We start from the raw sequence: 10,528 nt of genomic DNA, 5'->3' as shown, positions 1-10,528 counted from the left end.
TATCACCTGGACCTATCTATGGGCTGTAGACCGTGTTTCAATTCACGCAAAAATTGAAACCGCGACAGTGTAGCTGATTTCTCTCTTGAGTCTATGGGTCTGACCTCTGCTACTACACTTCCTGCCTGCATTTTATCTCAAAGTCCAGGACAATTCTCCTTCCCCACGCTGTCCAGAACCAGTGTTCCTGCTTTAAATGCTCTCAGTACTGTGGTGCCTGTCTTAAAGTGTGGCTTTCCTCCACCATGGGTGTGGTTACTGCTCCTTTTCTAGGTGAGAATGATTAGTTTAGGTTGGACTGATTTCGTTTTCTTTCTTTCTTCCTTTTTGTTTTGGGATAGCACTGACTGGCCTGGAAACGTATATACAGACCAGGCAGGTCTTGGGTTGTGGTAATACCTCTGCTTTCCTCCTGAGAACTAGGTGTACAGGATTGCCTCACCATACCGAGCTCAATCTCTCTTTCTCTTGGGTTTCTGTAGAAAGGCCACTATGTAGACCAGGTTGGTATTAAACAAACTGTGATCTGCCCAGCACAGCCTCCAAAGTGCTAGGGTTACAGATGTACGCTATCATTCTTGGCTCCAGTTTCTCTTTGGTGTGAGCCACCAAGCATACACGGCTCATGCTTTGGTACTCACTGGTTACACCCACCCATTCCCTGCCACCCCCACCCGCCCAATAGGGTTTCTCTGAGTAGCCCTGGCTGGCCTGGAACTCATTCTCTAGCCCAGGCTGGCCAGGCTGTAGCTCTATCTGCCTCCACCTCTGCCTCTGCCTCCAGAGTGCTGGAATTCAAGATGTGCACCACCACAGGCCAGCACTGGAAAGGTTCTCAACAGTTATGGGCTGGCTGATATGGTTATTTTAATAATTATGATAACTACAAGTTACCACATGCTTGCCATCTGCCTGGCATGATGCTCATCCCTTTATGTGCACTATCTCAGATTACTGTTGAGGTCACGCTGTGCTCAGCACTCAGTTACTCCACATTGTGTAAAACAGTGGGCTTTCACACCGCCTGGCTGCGACAGACTCTATTTCATAAGCAGCTTTTAACCCTGCTTTGAGGATGGAGGATGCTGCTGCACCTGGGTGGACACGTGAATGGCACCGTCTGTCCAGCACCCCCCATGTGTCACAGACTGACAAACGACTTAATCCTTGGAGTAGAAAATTTATCTGGGTGCAGTGAATTGGGTGTAATGACACACAGACATGTGGAAACTATATCAAGGATATACCAGGCCCAAGAACTTACTGGGCAAGCCGACAAGGAGAGAAATCCCTTACCTGAACCCCATAAAGAGGAGGACAGCTAGCACCGCAATGCCGGTGAACCCCATCTATCTGGAGTGTGTCAAGGGGCAGACAGGCAGAGGATTATCAATGAGACAGGGACTTCAGCTCAGCTTGGCTCTGGCTGCTGACGTAGGCTACTTGAATAGCCCTTTGCTATTCTGTTCTCCACCTACATCTGTCTGGGCCTGAACCTGCCTGCTCATTCCTGCTGGACTCAGCACTGCAGCTCTGTTCCAACCTGTGACTACTGGTGGCAGAGGCCGTAGCAGCAGTGACAGCACAGGCAGCGGCTCTCCAGAGAAGTCCGACTGGCTCATTTATGTCACCCCTGCAGTCTCTCACTTCCCAGTTATTCTCTCGGTTTTTTTCCTCTCAGGCCTCTTGGAAACTCCTTACCTCTTTAGACTTTTACAGCCACCCTGTAGAACACACACACACACACACACACACACACACACACACACTGGCACAATTACTGCAAAGGTCTACTGTGTCCGTGGAAAAACGCACAGACTCCTTCCGAGGATGGTCATAGAAGGGGAGACAGAAACATGGACCTGGGGATAGTCGCCTGTGGTACCAGTGCCCACCAAACTTGCACAGCTCCTCCTGAGAGAACACCTCAGACCAAAGTCTACTTAGGTCAGCTCCTGTGGGCCTGACACAACACACAATAAAAGTCAAGACAGCTGCTAAATGACAAGCCAAAGCAGATTTGAAAAGATGAAGCAGATGTGACGCAGGTATTAGCATAGGTGAGGGACTCCGACATAACTATGATAGAGATGCTGAAAGCCTGAACAGGAAGAAATGGACGAAATGCATTATTAATTGCTGGGTCGTGCAAACAGAAGTGAAAACAAGCAAAAGTAATCTAAATAAAAGTGCCCCATTATAGACAGCCGCATTAGGGAGCCAAGATCTCAGAACTACAGGGCTTCTGGTCTGTGTACTGGTCTATCCTGTCCCTTTAAGAGACAAACCCCATCCACTCCCTCCCCTGTCTACCAAGCCAACTGAATTTTCCTTCTGCTTCCAGCCTGAGCTCCTTCTTTTCCCATCTCTCTCCCAAAGAGGTAACTTCTGCTCTCTCTCTCTCTCTCTCTTGCCCCTCTTCTCCCTCCCCTCTTTCCCTATCTCTCTGTGCCTCTCTCTCCTGGCCCCCTTCTCCCTCCCTTCCCCCTTTCCCCTTCTCTTCCATAACCCACTAAATAAATATCCAACCTCACTCTGCATGGGCCTGCCTGCCTATCCATCTCTCTCCAGCAGCACTGAGGGACTGGCTGATGCTCCGAAGTCTCTCACCCACATTGCTCCCAGCCTGGGACCCACTGTCCCTCATCTCCCGAGGCCCATGGCCTGCTGCCCACTGCTGCCACTCAGGGACCCACAGTGTTTTATTTTTACCATAACAGTGGTCTTTTGTGGGACTTCTCCAGGACCCTGACATCCATCTCCTGAACATCTGGAGTGTTGGGAATACAGAGTGTACCACTACACTGGCTAGTTAGTTCATATCATCAGCTCAGACCTGGAGAGAACATTTCCAGGTGTCATATTAGTCTCCCAGAGCTCATTCAGATGAAACTTTGCACTTTGAACTCCTCAGTCGGTGCTAGAGGTTTGTATGGAATAGGTGCATATGAGAAGGCATGAGTTGGAGGGCTGGAGAAGAAAGTGTTCCCCCCCATGCTCATGTTAGAAACACAGACACTATCCAGTGCTATTGCTAGATGAGACATTCAAAAATATTTTAAATAATATTTTTATAAACATTTTATGGTTTAAATGAATTCAAACTGAAAGCTGCTTCTTTTTTTAAGTATTTATTTTTGTGTGCATTGGTGTTCTGCCTGCATTTTACGTCTGTGTAAGGGAGCCAGGTCCCCTGGAACTGCAGTTACAGACAGTTGTGAACTGCCAAGTCCTCTGGAAGAGCAGCCAGGGTTCTTAACCACTGTGCCATCTCTCCAGCCCCTTTAAATAATTTTTAATTTAAAAATATAATTATATAATTCCCCCCTTCACTTTCATCTCCTCACAACCCCCTTCCTTTCACTTATGGCTGCCTTTTCTTTAAGTGATATTACATGTGAATGTGTGTATGTGTTTATTTGTGAGAGATTCCTAAATACATAAATACAACCTGCTCAGGCAATGTAACATTACTTGCACTTCTATGTTTCCAGGACCGACCTTTGGTGTTCGATGACCAGTTTTCTCTGGCTCTCGCATTGCTCAGTTGCCTGTCCTTTGTGCAGTGTTGGAATCTCCTGAGGTTCCCCCATCCATACTAACAGCCTGTTGGTACACGCTCCTTAGAAAGCACATTTAAGATTGGATGAGATTAGGAAGGCACCACTCTCATGAATGAATGCTGTTATCAAGAATAGTTTCAGGTAGCTTTGTCAGTGTAGGAGTGGACTCTGATGAAAGAATCTCCCTCCCACCCTTGCTCATTTTCTTGCCCTTCTGTTTTTCCCCAAGGCCTGACCAGCAAGAGAGGCTTTATCAGATGCAGGTAGGTGTTAGGTTTCAAATCCAAGACAAACAGCAGAGGTGCCTATTAAACACATCAAAGTAAACACTGGCCTCCAGATTCTCTCAGCAGCCCTCAGTTTCTACCTGTTACAGGGCCCTCCTAGGTGATATACCTCACCCTGTATCCTAAATTTCTCCAGCCCAGGAGCTGGGCTGTCCTTACCTAAACAATCCAGTCATTTTGGCTATGCCAGTCTCTTGGCCCAGTCTCTTGGTTGGCAGCTCCTCTCTCCTCTTTCCCTTTCCTTCCACCTCTCCTCATATGGCCTGGCTGAATTTGGTTATGTCCAATCTGAACTCTTCCGGATGTGCCTACATCTGGCTATGCTCTTCCATTTATTTACAATAAACAGTTTCCTCCACGATGCGCAGGAGTGTCACATCCTTTTCTTTTCATTTTTTCCCCATTCATCTGGAGCTGAAACCTGGGACCCATCACTGTTGTAAATGAGCCACTCCCTTAGCCTGCCTTTCAGCGACTCAGCGTCATCAATCTATGCTTATCTGTGCCTTTCTATGCTGATTGGTTGAAGAACTCAAGATGGCTAAAATGCCAACTATGTCCAACTTGAACTACAGAGTCAATGAAATGTCAGTAAAACTCTGGAAGGTATCATGTCGAGATCAACAAGTTGAATTTAAGTTTCTATGGAATGCAAAGAATTTAGAACCACTAATTTAGTGTTGATGTATTTTCACTACCCCATCTCAAGGCTTCCTAGACAGTGGCACTGGTTAAGACCATGACACAGCAACTGTACATGTGGCTCGTGCAGTGGAGAAGGCTAGAAATAGAGTCAGGCAAATGCAGACAACTCATCTTTGACAAATGCACACAGGTGATTCCATGGAGGAAGGACAGTCCTTCCAATGAGTTGTGCTAGAACTATCAGATGAATATATAACATAACGAAGACTCTAGATACACACATTGACCCTTCCACAGAAGTTGATCAAATGAACCATAAGCCTGGCTGTGGGTTGAATGTGGTTAGTTGCCCCATGGGTTATAAGCTGAAAGCTTTGTCCTTAATGTAACAGAGAGGCGGTAGGACCATTAAAAGGAGGAAGGGGATCGGATCATGAGAGTACCACCCTGGAAAGGAATAAGTCTGCCTCCAAGAAACAGGCTGATAACCAAGAGAGCTGGTGTGAAATTTTTCTCCTTGTTGGGGAGGGGGCTTGGCAATGTCTATACTCATTTCTTCTAAGGTCCCAATGACAAAACACAGTAGGATTCCTCTTGGGGAACCAGTGGGTCTATTGGGCTTATTGACAGATCATAGGTGAGGTTTTAGTTTTACTGATAGGAGTGTGGTGACCACAAGGCAGCCACACCGGAAATCCTTCACCCTGCATAAATGATGGCTTCTCATAGGCTCATAGATGGGGCCTTCTTCCTAAACTCCCTCTTTAACAATATATTTTAGCCTCTCTTCTGAGACCCCGAGGCCATATTAAATCAGGACAGAACTGTCCACAAATGGCTAGGTGGAAAGTCTGGATGGATACTCAAGTGAGGCTCAAAAGACTCCCCAACTCCTTTTTTCTATGAGGGAAAGTCAACGGTGTACAAGCCCAGCTTGGTCTTTTGCTGCCAGGCACAGATGACCACATAAAGACAGCGACAGATTGCAGAGGACAGTGCTGCACAACAGCTGCTTAGTACAAAATAAGTCGCTGTCCTCTGTCCTTTCTCTGGCTCACATGCCTCCTCTTTGTACATGCTGGATTCCCTTTTTGCTTTTCAGCCACGTTGTAATGCAGCATGATGCCCTTTTGCCAGAGACATGTCACACTCTTGAAGTTTCTTCTCTGCCTCCAAAATCAATAGACAAGCCCCTACCCCCAAACAGAATAACAACAAAAAACCTAGCCAACCAACCAAAACCAAAGAAAACACCACCACCACTACCACAAAACCTCTTTCCATAATTCATGTGGCCTTCAGTATTCTTATCATAGAAATAGAAAAGGGATTCAGACAGGACTAAGCATACAATAACATGACTTCCTCTTTGTGCTCTCCATTTCACTGATAGCACTTAACACTCTTATGGTATTACTTAGCAGTAATGAGGAAAGTGCATGGCAAGGGGTGGTTGAACTTGGTGGGTGCTCAATAAACAATCACTATTAGTTTTGAGTTGTTCCTTGGTTTATTATATAGCCTATCATCGAGACTTAAAAAAGTCAAAGCAGGGAATTTTCTTTTTTACCTGAAATTGTGTGCAAATTAAATTTTCATGAAAATAAACACAAAAGGAAGCCCCTGGTATGCGAAGTCCTTCTGTATATGTGTGGCTTTTATTGGTTAATGAATAAAGAAGCTGCTCTCTGCCAATGGCTTAGCAGAGTATAGCCAGGCTGGAAGATATCTATCTATCTATCTATCTATCTATCTATCTATCTATCTATCTATCTATCTACAGAGAGAAAGAAGGCAGATCAAGGAGATGCAGCCCTGCCAGAGACAGATGCCGGACGGAAACTTGCCAGTAAGCCACAACCATGTGGCGATACACAGATTAATAGAAATAGGTTAAATTAAGATGTAAGAGCATAACCAATAAGAAGTTAGAGATAATAGGCCAAGCAGTGATTTAATTAATACAGTTTCTGTGTGGTTATTTCAGGGTTGAGCAGCCAGGAACAAACAAGTTGCCTCCTACAACAAGCCCCCCTTTTGTAAACCTTTTAAAAGTATTTCAAGTAGGGTGTGGTGGCACATACCTTTAATCCCAGCACTTGGGAGACAGAGGCAAGTAGATCTCTGTGAGTTCAAGGCCAGCCTGGTCTACAGAGTTAGTTCTAGAATAGGCAGGACCACACACAGAGAAATCCTGTCTCAAAAAATCCAACCCTCGCTGCCTCCCTTCCCTCTTCGGGGCACAGACATTAAAGGCAGCATTGAATAAATGGGACCTACTGAAACTGAGAAGCTTCTGCAAAGCAAAGGACACTGTCACTAAGACAAAAAGGCAACCTACTGACTGGGAGAAGATCTTCACCAACCCCGTAACAGACAAAGGTCTGATCTCCAAAATATATAGAGAACTCAAGAAACTAGACTCTAAAATGCTAATTAACCCAATTAAAAAATGGGGCACTGAACTGAACAGAGAATTCTCAAAAGAAGAAGTTCAAATGGCCAAAAGACACCTAAGGTCATGCTCAACCTCATTAGCAATCAGGGAAATGCAAATCAAAACAACTTTGAGATATCATCTCACACCTGTCAGAATGGCTAAAATCAAAAGCACCGATGATAGCCTTTGCTGGAGAGGCTGTGGAGGAAGGGGTACCCTCATCCATTGCTGGTGGGAATGCAATCTTGTGCAACCACTTTGGAAATCAGTGTTTCGGTTTCTCAGGAAATTCGGGATCAACCTACCCCTGGACCCAGCAATACCACTCTTGGGAATATACCCAAGAGATGCCCTATCATATGACAAAAGCATTTGTTCAACTATGTTCATAGCAGCATTATTTGTAATAGCCAGAACCTGGAAACAACCTAGATGCCCTTCAATGGAAGAATGGATGAAGAAAGTGTGGAATATATACACATTAGAGTATTATGCTGCGGTAAAAAACAATGACTTCTCGAATTTTGCATGCAAATGGATGGAAATAGAAAACACTATCCTGAGCGAGGTAACCCAGACCCAAAAAGATGAACATGGGATGTACTCACTCATAATTGGTTTCTAGCCATAAATAAAGGTCACGGAGTGTATACCTGGTGAACCTAAAGAAGCTAAATAAGAAGGTGAACCCAAGAAAAAACATATAGTTATCCTCTTGGCTAAGGGAAGTAGACAAAGTTGCCGGGGAGAAAATTGGGATCTTGGGGGTGGGGTGGGTTGGGGATAAGGGGGGACGGGGAGAGAAAAGTGAGAAGGGGAGGATTGGGGGAACTTGGGGAAACAGGAAGATTGGGATAAAGGAAGGTTGGATAGGGGAGCAGGGAAGCACATATCTTAGTTAAGGGAGCCACCTTAGTGTTGGCAAGAGACTTGAACCTAGAGTGGCTCCCAGGAGCCCAAGGCGATGTCCCCAGTTAGTCCCTTGGGAAGCTGAGGATAGGGAACCTGAAATGACCCTATCCTATAGCAATACTGACGAATATCTTGCATATCACCATAGAGCCTTCATCTGGTGATGGATGGAGATAGAGACAGAGACCCACACTGGAGCAGTGGACTGAGCTCCCAAGGTCCCAATGAGGAGCAGAAGGAGGGAGAGCATGAGCAAGGAGGTCAGGACTGCAAGGGGTGCACCCACCCACTGAGACAGTGGGGCTGAACTATTGGGAGCTCACCAAGGCCAGCTGGACTGTGACTGAAGGAGCATGGGATAAAATCCGACTCTCTGAACATGGCGAACAATGAGGGCTGATGAGAAGCCAAGGACAATGGCACGGGGTTTTGATCCTACTTCATGTTCTGGCTTTGTGGGAGCCTAGCCAGTTTGGATGTTCACCTTCCTGGATATGGACGGAGTGGGGGAGGACCTTGGACTTTCCACAGGGCAGGGAACCATGACTGCTCTTTGGATTGGAGAGGGAGGGGGAGAGGAGTAGGGGGAGGGGGAGAAGGGTGGGAGGAGGGGGAGGGAAATGGGAGGCTGGGAGGAGGAGGAAACTTTTTTTTCTTTTTCTCAATAAAAAATTAAAAAAAAAATAGCCCAACCTACCTAAGGTGAAACATTGTTGCTAACTAAGGCGAAACATTGTTGCTAAGGCAAAACATTGTTGCTAACTAAGGTGAAACATTGTTACTAACTAAGGTGAAACATTGTTGCTAACTAAGGTGAAACTCTGTTGCTAACTAAGGTGAAACATTGTCTCTAACTAAAGAAAAACATTGTTGCTAACTAAGAAGAAACATTGTCTCTAACTAAGGTGAAACATTGTTGCTAAGGTGAAACATTGTCGCTAACTAAGGTGAAACATTATTGCACTCAACTTTTTCTTTTTAACTTTGTGTAGGAGAATGTTCATGAAAATAAAAAAAAACTCCCCCCCCAAAAAATCCAACCCTCCCAAAAAAGCATTTTATTAATTCTCTGAGATTTCATACATGCATATAATATATTTTGATCATATTTTCCCTCCATTCCTCCTCTAACTCCTTCCAGATCCATGTCCACCTGTGTTATCTGTTTCTGTTTTATTTTGTCTTAATAATCCATTGAGTTCAGTTTGTGTCGCCCATATAGTCATGGGCATGGGGCTATTCACAAGAGAATGGGGTCAACTTACCGTTAAAGAAGTCTGACTCCCTTTCCTAGAAGTCATGAGGTGGCTAGCACTCAACTAGGGGTGTGGGCTCCTGAACCTCTTCTTCCTTCATGATGAAGTGTAAACTGGTTTAATCTTGTGCAGGCAACCACAGTTGTGAACTTATAAATGCAATCTTCCTGGCTGTGTCCAGAACGTGTAGATTAATCCTCCTGGACTTCTGGCTCTTACAAGATTTCTACCCTCTCTTCTGCGATGATCCCTTGTCTCTCTGTCCCTCTGTCTCTCTGTCTATGTGTGCGTGTGTCTTGTAGATGTCTCCTTTGTAACAGAGCAGCCCACAGACAATTATTCACTCTTTGAAGCTCATGAAAGAGTTCATTGTCTTCTGCTATTGCCCAAGATGATGGAACCCATACTAGGAGCCTTGCCTTTGACGGGCCTCTGGAGCTAAGAACTAACCACTTCAAAGAACAGTTTCCAGAGTTTGAGGGTGGGTAGGAGATAAGGGAGTTGGTCAAAAGACACATTTCCATTAGCCAGAAAGAATAAGTTCAAGGGATCTGTTGTCTAGTATGGAGACTATAGTTAATTGAAAAGTCCATGAATGAGAATATAGAAATGTGGATTCCAAAAATGAGAACAAAGAAATAAGGAAATCCAAGTTATAAGACTAGGAGAATGAGAGCAGGCTGTCGGCAACTTTCGCGGCAGCTTAAGGGTTAACAGTTACAGCCCATAGCTCTATTTGTGAGGCTAAAGCCCCTCTGCAAACTTAGGGTCACTCTAGAAACTGAGGGTCAGCTCTGCAAACTGAGAAATAACCCCTCCCCCAACCATTCATGACCAGCAGTTGAGGTGAGCTGAGTTAACTTTTAAATGATGGGATGTTTGTGACTTTTGGCTTTTTGGTTTTATATTTTCCCATAAACACCATCAGCAAGAGAGAAACAATGGGCGAAATACAAACACCAGTTTAACTGAAAAAAAAAAAACCTTTTAATAAAAATTGCAAAGAGGGGCAATTTGTATCTGAGTTTTATCTTGAGATTGTCAAAATTCTTTTGTTATTGACTAATGCTTGCTATAAAAAGAGGAGTCCGAAAACTGACTTTTGCCACAGCCTTACAAATCCACCTCTGGCTGTGGTCTCAACTATCTGATAAGCTTTTCGTGCCCCAGGGAGATTACTTTTTTATATTTATTTTTCCTGGAATAAAGTTTGCTTCTGGTTTATTAGACTTCAGTGATCTGCGCGACCCCCGAGGACTCAACATTAATCAGGTATTGCATGTAAGAAAATCACTAAGAAACTAGATTTTAAGTGAGCTCACTACAAGAAAAATGGTAAGAATAAGTAATGCATCTGTTAGTTACCTCTCTTTAGTCATTTCACAATGTATACATATTTCAGATCATTATGTTGTATTATATATA

Source organism: Alexandromys fortis, unplaced genomic scaffold, assembly GCF_014885135.2.
Source record: "Alexandromys fortis isolate MF-2015 unplaced genomic scaffold, M_Fortis_MF-2015_v1.1 scaffold_46, whole genome shotgun sequence".
NCBI classification, from domain to species: Eukaryota; Metazoa; Chordata; class Mammalia; order Rodentia; family Cricetidae; genus Alexandromys; species Alexandromys fortis.
This window is presented reverse-complemented; position numbering follows the sequence as displayed.